Raw genomic sequence first — 10,972 nt, 5'->3', positions numbered from 1 at the left:
TTATAAACATAGTTTTTTTTTTTTTTTTTCTGAGGTGGTGGAGGAATGAGAGGAATGTTTTGATCCCATAATTCACCAGTCTTAGAGAAAAGCAGAAAGATTCATATTCCACCATTTAAATTGTCACAAGTTGAAAAGCTTGGATACCTTTTATTTATAGTGCCTATATTGTTTTATTAGGGAATCAGACAGGAGGGATCTTCTTCATAGTGTGGCAATGGCTATGAAATTGATCTTCAGGGGGAGGTAAACTTGGCAGAATTTGCAACAACAGAATGTACATTCTCTTTCTGAAGCCATTTGATGTTATGAAAACTGGATACTGTACCTGTGATGATAGAAAAGGCCATAATTTCAGGATAGTCCCAGCTCAGCAGTTGTGACTTCCAGTATTTCAGTCTGCAGGCTGTGCTCAGACCTGGAGTCCACAAATGAATAGAAGGTGGTCTGTAAAACAAATAGAAATTCTGGAATAAAAACCTCAACTTCACCCTTTTCCATATATTTGACAGTTTTGTGTCACTACCTGCTTACAACTGCTGTCAGCTCTTTTGCTAGATATGTACATACAGGAGGAACCTTGTTCTTTTACTTTTTTTTCTGGAAATGATAATGTGGTGCTGGGATTGAGGAAGGTCAAGAAATACAACCCTTTGTAGCTTGCGCACACACACAAAATTTGCGCGCACCCACACAGATTGCAAGCGCAGTGTGTCTGTATTTGAATCTGAACCTGAACTCTTGGATCCAAAAACCATTGCTGTGCCTGTCAGCTCCCCTCCATGGCCTCTAGCACTGTATGGTAAGCAGTTCTCGCAGGTGGAACATGTTTGGCAGGAGCCCTTCATGAGCACTGCTGTGGCTCCACGGCTGCAGGGAGCACCTGGAAGTCCCCAGTTTGGCTGAGAGATGGAAAGCGGCCGATCCTCTGGCTTCATTCCTCATGAGGGCTGACTGAGTTCCTCCTGCTGTCTGGGTGCTGACATTTAGGAAATACCCAAAGAGTTGGTCTTTAGGCTTCAGAGAAGTTGTGTATCCCACCTCACATCACTCCCACATCCAGGGGAATTTCACCAGGCTCTGGGACAGAGGAGGATTTGTTATGATTAGGGATGTTCTGCTACAGTTTATGACATTTAGTTGCCTTCAACCAAGCACAGAAAGGAGGGGAAGTTGGCTGAGTCCTAATGCTGTGACCTAGAGAAATTATTTCAGGAGAGGTTGGAAGCTTGGTTAAATAATCATTTATGAGACTGACAAGGAAATGGTCTTAATAGCATCAACTGTCCCAACCTACTTGATCTGAGCTGTTGGGGTCCAGGTTAGAAGGTCATCATTGACTACAAAAGAGGATCATTTCTACCTTAATGAGGCAAAGATGGCTTATTTCCGTCTAACAGATGGCAGTGGATATGAGTCATGCATCTGTCTGGGATGTATTTTTCTGAACAAAGTAATTTGGCCAGCAGCTTCCAATAGCCCCATGTTCTTCTCTGTGGTTCCAGAGTTTGCATGTACTTCATGGATTCTGATCATATACCATTATATCACATTTGTGAGGAAGGAAAGGAAACATATAGTGCTAAAAACATTTTTGTCTGTATTTGAAAGGATCATATTGTTTCAGATCACAAAACCACAAATGTGGCACCTGCTTGAAGCCCTTATGATGCCTTTTTACTCTTCATTGTTTTTCTGGCAATGCTCCAAACTGCAAAGGAAAATGCAGAGGATGCTCAGACTGTTTGTATATTTATGGAGTTAATATGACTTTTAACAAGTTATTCTGAGAGTGCTGGACCTTTTGCTAATGGGTTTGCATCTTCTAGTTATTCACGAGCTCTGATTGGGATCTCTGCTTCAGTAATCCCCCAGTGTGGATTTCTTGCTGCCCGATAAAGTGAGCTTTTGTGATGCAAGTGGTCCCTCAGAGCATGCAGAGAGTTTCTCTCTGCTGCCTGTTTATGAGAAACTTGCAGAAAATTATCTTTGAGGCTTATACCTTTCTTCACAGTTGAGGTGAGCCATGGAATTCAAACGTGTATACACACTTGCACACAGTGGAACCGCTCAAGCCTTGCTTCCAGAGGGAATCAGGCTAAAATGCAAGCTGACAGATTCAGAAGCAGGGTCTGTCTCCAATTTGATTTTAGAAGTTGATTTTTCTTTTGATTTTCAGAGCTGCTTTCTGAAGGAAGTAATGGATTTTTTAAGAGAAAAATCAATTTGCTGGAAGTATTAAGTATTTCTTAATTTTTTTTTTTTTTTTTTTTTTAGCAAAAGACCAGCCTCTGGACATCACCAAACAGAGGGCTTTCCCGAGAATGCAGGATTAGTCTGGGATATGGCATTAGCTATTTCTTCTCTAAACAAGTTTGAGCACTATTAAGGATAGTGAAACACCTGCTCTTTTTCAGCCTCTGTCATGAGAGGACTGAGCTTTCCTTGAGCTTAGTTAGGTTAAGTTAAATTGAAACTAAAGTGAGGAACAAAACAGCAACCTTTACCATAACTGAGATTATTTTGATACAGGTCTAATTGAGGAAAGAAGATGAATCAAGATTCTATGTACATCCTTGAGAAGATAATTTCAAGATACTTCTATCCAGATTTGTAAGGAAATGCAGGTTCCATGGTCACAGTGTGTACTAGTGTTCTCTCCAGTAACTTTCAAACCTGCTGACAATTTCAACTAGATTTGCTGGTAAAGTAAAAATTCGAAGGATAATAGAGCAAATAGCAGCAATTATTCTATTTCTCACAGGTAAGTATATGTTTGTGGGTAAAACTTTCTCTCCACCTCCCTTTCTAGTCTTATGCTGGCATGGTTGATGAGTGAAGTGCTTTTGGATAGCACCTCCCCTCCCATTTTCCCCATATTCCTGGAGCTGTGGACTGTGCCAGACCACTTCTCACAGGCCGTGAGTCTAAGCACTTGAGTATACAGCAATTTCACACCAGTTGGAATAATGTTGCAGAGGTAGGAAAAAAAAAAAAAGAAAAAAAAAAGGAAAAAAAGGGTTTTTTTTTAAAATGCATTTGATGCCTTTTGCCTTGAAAAGATGCCCAGCAGATTTATCAGCAGAAGTCAGATTACTTGTGGAGAAAATGCTATGGAAGAAGGGAAATAGATTGTTGGCTACATAGATTCACCTGTTTTCTGGACAGACTTCTATACACAATGAAACACGGTCTAGAGGCAGTTCTGTTACACTTGATTCTATACCAAGGCGAAGTGCAAGCTCAGTTGTTTAAAGGCATGTATATGTATACATAACCCATGTGTCATAGATTTGGCTAAGCTCCCTGGCTAGACATTGACCAGACACTAGAATATGTGTGCTTTAAGCCTTGAAGTCTGAACAAAATCTGTATAGTCCTAGGATTAACTTCAGTCCTTGAGATTTGTCCTTGCTTCATATTACCCTTTCCCAAATTTTAGCTAGCATAAGCATGCTGAGCTACAGCTCATTTCTCAGGTGCATGTGGTGCTGTAAACAAATTATCTTTATTCTCTGCTAAATAGAGCAAGAAAATCTTCAAACCTTCCTAAAATAACAACTCCTCTTTATACTCCCAGTGTGAGTTTCTTTTCATTCTGTGACAATCTAAGCTGCTTCTGCAGCTCATGAGTTAACTCCTGTTTGGCTTGTCCCCAGGTAAGTCAATGATTCTCTTTTCAAATGCACCCATCTCCTCTTTCTTCACTTCCTTCACTCTCTGCTTTTTGGGTTTTTTTATCCCTCCCTGTCTTCCATATCTTTGTTTTGCCTGTAGCAACTCTTTCTGGCTCCAAACTCCCTCTCTATGGAGAGATGAGCCTCTTAAACTTCAGTTTCTCACTGTCCCAAGTGTTTTCATCTCAGCAGGTAACCATTAAGATTTAATTACTAACTGCTGCCTTGGTTCTGGAAAGGCTGTAATGCAGACCTTGGTCAGCAGTACATGTGCATGGGGATATCCCAAAATACACCTGACTTCTTAGTAACAACTTCATAATATCAGCCAGAACTAATAGATTGTGCACAGACTTTCCTCTGCTTAAAATGTAAACCACCACTTCCTTAATGCCCTACGATGCAGCTATACAAACACACAGATTTTCTTCTTCCTCTAGCTCATTTGCTCAGCACTCAAGCACCAATTTAGAATGACTGATCTGGTTTTAATCCAGATGGCTTGATGTAGTGGTTTCTCTCCCTCACACTAACTCCCTCCCTCCTCTCCTTCCCCTGCAATTTGTCAGCATTGTTTGGTTCAGTTTTACAACCTTTGGGTAGGACAGGTATTTTGTTCTCTCCCTTACTGGGTACCTGATATTTGTGCTGCGGTTGTCTGCAGAGTCTTTCAAGTCACTCCCAGAGACATGGTGTTTAAAGGCAGCTCTGCTGGGAATAGTGTTAGAGAGGCACTGATTGTCTCATGATGTGGCATCACTCCTACAGGTAGCAGGTATTTTTCTGGCAGCTTGTCTTAAGCTTAGAGTGATATAGCATAACTGATGAGGGGTAAAGATGTCTGCAATACATTAGTGGAGCTCTGCGAAGTAACCTACACAGCATTTGCCTAGCTCCATCTTTACCCGGTATTGTAATCATGATATTGGTAATCTACTGGGCACTTCTGAGAATTAAGAAAAAACTTACAGCAAAACTGCTCATACTCTCAAGGTGTATGTGTGAAGATAATGAATATTATTATCCTCTCTTTAAAGACTGAAAGACTGTGCATAAATGATTTACCTAGGGCCCCAAAGGAGCCTATGTTTGACTAGGGAACTGAACTTTAATTGTACCTGACTTTAATCCTATGTTCTGACTGTACCTCCCTCATTACCTGCCTGTCCATTTTCATTAGCGCTCATATCCATCAGACTCATTAATAAATCTGAGAGGGTGTTTTGTCATGGCTACTAAACAAAAAACTTAATTGAGACCTAGACTTGAAATGTTTACTCGCCTCAAACACCTATTGCTTAAAATTGCTGTCATTTACACTGAATGCCAGGTGCATTATGACATTAACCATGACACAGTTAATGTCAGCCATTAACCTCAGGTTATAGTCACTGAATCGCAAGTGGTTGAACTACTGTGTTTTAAGAGACTACTGCCTACAACTGGAAATTACTGTCCCCAGAGGGGACAGTCCTGTGACAGTTTCAGTCAGCCTAAGAAGTCAGCATGTCCATGGTTCTGCCTTTATTGGCAACTCCTGAAAGATATTTCCATTCCTTTTCTTTTTCTGGCACCAGTACCTGTATATACATCAGGATGAAGCAGTCCAGAGAGATAAAATCACCCCAAATGCTTTTTTTTTTTTTGAAAGGGCTGATTTGATTCTCTGAACTGGCTTACTCTCCAGTCAGTCAAGAAATAGTGCTAGCACATCAGTGAGTGCAGGATCATTGTCTGCTCTGGTTTACACTGCCTTAAACAACCTCAGCTGAGAGGCTGACGGTTGCCCACAAGGGCTAAGAAGGTCCCAAGTCCTTGCCATGCAAAATTAAATGGACTAACTTGAGCACCACTGAAAACTAGCTAGAAATAGACAAATGATCAGTGTCTGTCTCAAATGAAGAACATTAACTTCTTATAAGTAGCTATCCTGATGATTTGAGATTGTCGTACCCTGCCTACAAACTTATGTTGGACTTGGGGATAGTGGCTGGAAAGCTTATGACCCCAGTTATCAGCTCCTCTGAAGTTACTGCCTGAGTTCATCAAGTGATATGTTTGCTTGGTGGTTGAAGTTCAAACCAGAAATATATGATAGATTAAATTACTGCCCTTGGTTATGCATACCTCAGGAGTAGACCTCCTCTGCCACCTCTGTAATGAAGTCAATCTTTTTTGGGGAAGGTAGGAAAAAGAGGCTGGGGAAATAGCTTCCTCAGCTTACTTTGGAAGGAATCATATACCAGAGTCCTTGCCAATGGTTTAACACAGCTGCCACCTGCAGCAACTGCTGGTGAAGAAGGCCTCACTTAAGACGGATGTATCCATGAAGGATTACTTCAGCAGAACTGAAATCTTGAAAATGCAGAGAGAAAAATGAATGAATTTTTATTTACTGCAGAATATAATTTGAAGTTTGACTGGAACAGTTTATGAGTTTGGATCAAGTTTAGTCAAAGATATTTTACAGAAAAAATGGGAAAATCATGTTTACTTTTAATTTAAAAGTTTACCCTCACTTTTCAGAATCATGTTTTAATCCAGCCCTCCTTTCTTATGTATTACTGCCCTAACCTAGGGGTATTGCAGGTTTAGTTTAGGAGCTCTTGTTGCAGCTGTTCTATTTCAAATAACTAATTAAATATTAATTTGAATAGAAGTTCCTTAACCGTCAGGCAGTAAACTCAGTCTCTCTTCCTCCAGCTCATTTTTGTGACAAAGGACTGAGCTGGATTAGGGACCAGAGGAGTTTCATATCTGCATGGGCTTTCATTCAGCTTCAGATGTAGCTTCTCACCACAGCTAAGGGGATCTAAGAAGTGACCAGCTGATCTTAGGAGCTCCTTCTGCTCATCTTGTCCCTTAGACCAAAATCAAGGTTTATCTGCTCCTCAACTGAGACTATTGTGGTTTAAGCCCAGAGAGCAATTGAGCACCATGCAGCCACTCACTCTCTGACTCCCCCCCCGCCCCCACCTCCCCACCCCCCTGCCCCACCCTGGTAGGATAGGGAGGAGAAAATACAACAAAAGGCTTGGGAATTGAGACAAGGACAGGAAGGCATGACTCATCCATTATGGTCACGGGCAAAAAACGAACTTGACTTGTGAAGAAAGAACATCAATTTAGTTTGATCACCACCTCCACTAATTTACCAATCAGAGTAAGACAGTGAGAAGTACAACCATATCTTAAAAACACTTTCCCCTCACCCCTCCCTTCTTTCCAGGCTTAGCTTTGCTCCCTATTTTTCCACCTCCTCCCCCTCGAGCGAGCGGCACAGGGGGACAGTTAATGGGGGTTGCGGTCAGTTCATCACACGTTATCTCTGCCACTTCCTCCTCAGGGGGAGGACTCCTCACACTCTTCCTCTGGTTCAGCATGGGGTCCCTCTCACAGGAGACAGTCCTCCATGAACTTCTTTGGTGTGAGTCCTTCCCACGGGCTGCAGATCTTCCCAAACTGTTTCAGCGTGGGTGCTTCCCACGGGCTGCAGTCCTCCCAGCAACAAACTGCTCCAGCACGGGCTTCCCTCAGAGTCATATCCTTCCTCAGGCGCAGCCACCTGCTCTGTCTTGGGGTCCTCCACGGGCTGCAGGTGGGCATCTGCTCCACTGTGGACCTCCATGGGCTGCAGGGAGACAGCCTGACCTCTCACCATGGGCTGCAGGGGAATCTCTGCTCTGGCACACCTCCCCCTCCTTTCTTCCACTGACCTCCATGTTTGGATAGGTATTTCCCTCACAACTCCTCCTCCTCTCAGGTTCCCCTTCTTAAATATGTTATCACAGAGGTGCAACCACCACCGCTAATTGGCTTGGCCTTAGCCAGAGGCAGGTCTGACTTGAATCTGGGGGAGGTTCCAGCAGCTTCTCGCAGGAGACACCTCTGTAGCCCCTCCCTGCTACATCCGCCCCCCTCCCCCCCAACCCAACCCAGCTGTTCATGAAGTTGAACAACTAATTCTACCAAACCAAACCCTAAGTAAGCCAAACCCAACCCTATCAAAACCAGTAATTTGTGGAGTTGCTTTAGTTCCTGGAAGAGTGGCCATATAAATTTTGAGAAGTACCATAGTTTGAGTAAGGGAGGGAGTTGATCTCATGGAGGAAAATGGGTCTTCAGCAGCTATAACTTAGGTCTGTTGAAACTGTTGTGAAACTGGATGTCAGGAAGCAATGTACCACAGGGTATAGAGAGCTGGGAGTGGGGGTGACAACATGGCTGGCATGACAGTGCCCTCACACACACAGGATGTAGCTCCATGGTTCCCCAGCAAGAAGAGAAGAGCAAGTCCAGTGATGGTACCAGGGTCAACCATAGCCCGGATCACCAGGCAGGTCCACAGGGATGGGGCAGGTCTGAGGAAAAGGTTGGAGATCAAGTCAAGGTCAGGATCAGCGAGGTACATGGCCAGCACGGACACACTGACAGGTAGCTCAGGCAAGGACCTGAGTGTAAATGCAGCTCTGGAGCAAACAGGGAGGGATGGGGATGAGCAAGGCTTCTCCCAGCTCATCTTGCACAGCCCTCTCACAGTGTCCTGTTCCCATGTCCCAGGGTGGCTGTGCCATGACAGTGCTGGCTCTAAGGGCAGGCAGCCAACCACTGGGTGGGGGGAGCTTGCAGACCCTGATGTCACCCTCAGGGCCAAGCACTGGATGTGAAAAATGGAACCATAATCTACTGGTGTAAATACACATGCTATTCTTGTTCATTCCCACCTCTTCCACCCTAAGCCATGCTGCTGCAGGCTGGAATGCCAGACTTACAACCAGGTCCCTGAAATCTTGCCATTTAAAAAACCCCCCAACAAAACAGCAATAAAGTATATCCCCAAACCTATTAAAGCTCCTCAAGGCACCTATACCTGTAACAGAAATAAGTGGTGGAAGGAGGACTATTGGGAACATGGGAACTTTTTAAGTTGCCTTCACTGACAAAGAAAACATCCAGTCAAGACAAACCTTCAGGCTCAAGAAAGGTCCGTTGTGGATTTTAGCCTTTTAATATGGATAGTTCTCTTCCTGTTGCACTTACTACATGTGTGTTTAATTTGACAATACATAACATGTTCATGTTCTCCATCAACAGTATTGCCAAAGAGCCTTCATCTGTTTAGAAGAAAACTATGTTAGAAACAAAACAAAGCAAAATAAAATAAAATAAAGCATAGGTGTGCTTCTGCAAGAGATCGCTTCCTTCCTCTGCTTCCGATGGTGTTTTCAAGCTCATGAAATGTATTGCAGCACTTCAGGTCACTTTGCTTAAGTCACCTTCCATAATGTTGCACAGTTAATGCAGAAGACTAATAATAACATAGACTGATGATTCACAGAGGGATGCACCTTAGAGGGTACATAGAAACAAAAATGCTTTCCTAGGATTGTGCTGAGGAAAAGATTAATTTGACGTATAAATCTATTACATAACTTTAACAGGCCTCATTATCACCACTAACAGCAAAACCATCAACAACAACTTTTACTGCCTGAAGTTTTCTCTGGCACTGCACAGTAATTATCTGACCTGTCTTTAAGGTCACTGTGTACTGTGGTTGTATTTCAAGTTGTTTGAGACTACTGTAATTATTAAATGTATTGTGGCTGCATAGTTCTTTTTAGTAGGAACTCCCAGGAAAATAAAATGCGAGTGCATTTATGGCCTCAATATCTATAAAGCTAACTAAATACCTTGGAGTTATGCTATTTTAATCCCAAAATCTGCCAGTGGATAGAGAGAAAGCTCTAGTTTTAACTGTGTCTTGTAGTCCTGAAAAGTTTTCTTCTTCCTCTTATCAAGGCTGCAGAATGCACACAGCAGTAGATATGCTTGACGTTATCTGTAGGAGGATAAAAGCCCACATGGCAGCTACTCTGTTCTGGACAATTTTGAAGCTGTTGGGAACTGTTTCTGTCCTTTCAAAGTATTACCACATACACATCAGGGTCTGTGGTATTTTCTGGCCTAATTTAATCAATGTAATGTGGAAGATAATCTTTCAGACTACCACATGATGTGGGATTTGGGTCTGGCACCCTTCAGTTTTGAATTTCAGTGCTCCAAGACGCCATCACTTACAACAACAGAACCGAAATCTAAAGGAAGAAACAGAACTGATTATCATAAATTAAAAAACTAAAAATGTGCAGGAAAAAAAAAAAAGGCAAGAATGACATTGCTCAGTATTAAGCTGGATGTTCAAGATTTGCCAGTGGAACAGATAATTTTTTCTTTTCTAAGGCCAATATAACAGAGAAAGTATTGTTAAATAGTTTCATGAGGTAGCATTAAGGTGTCTTATGATTTGCCATTATTTCCTCATCTTCCCCAATAAACAGAAATCTGCAGTTACAGAGAATAAGACATTCATTGAGAAAAAACAAAGCTATATTAGCTAACAAGTGCTGAATAATATATGCTGAAACCCAGTGTAGAAATATGTGTTGCATTTTAATGTGGATAAAGCTTTTAACTTGTGGGGTGACATTTAAAAAACCATATTAATAAACAAGGTTCCTGTCATGGAATGAGTATAATCACAATCTTTAACATTTTTTATGTAGCCAGTTAATATGTGGCTAGCATTCAGATGCCTGTGTGATGGATGACTTAGAAATGATGTAGATCTTTCTTCTAGGCAATAAGCTGCACGCAGGGTCTTTCTAAGTTTCTCTGTTAAAGGAAACACAGGGGTTGTCCTCGACTTACTGCCACAGTAGTAGTTAATTAGCTAACATCCATTCAAAATGCTCAAGTTGTCAATACAATGCTTAATTTGGATGAAAACAACCTAAAGAAGGTTTATGTTTGCCAAAGCTTTCCTGTGATGTCAGTTAGTCTACTAAAAGCTACAAAGCTTCTCTCTTTCATACTGTTTGACCATCATGACTGCAACAAAACTACTATAGTGGGTAAGGATAGTTAACCATATGAACTCACCAAATGATTAGGAAACATACTTATTATTAACATGGGTACACAAGAGATATTTAATATCTGTAGTTGTGAATCAGAAAAATAAAAGTAGCTTTTAGCATTTCAAACATTTGGAACAATGGTATCTGAATTTAATGTTAACATCTATTTATGATGCCACTCATATATTTCAGGGTGGGACAACTCTCACAGGTTGTGGCAAAAGGTGGCTGTGGGTGTTAAAAACAGGGACATGCCTTCTAATTAGAGGTATTCAGGTATATGTCTTGCTGTGAATAGTCTAACTTCTGTTGAGGAAAAAATAGAGCCATTATACATATATTAGGGTGATATAGAATAAATGTTTAAGAACAAAG

This window comes from Strix aluco, chromosome 1, assembly GCF_031877795.1.
Source record: "Strix aluco isolate bStrAlu1 chromosome 1, bStrAlu1.hap1, whole genome shotgun sequence".
Taxonomy (NCBI): domain Eukaryota; kingdom Metazoa; phylum Chordata; class Aves; order Strigiformes; family Strigidae; genus Strix; species Strix aluco.
Note: the sequence above shows the minus strand (reverse complement) of the source record.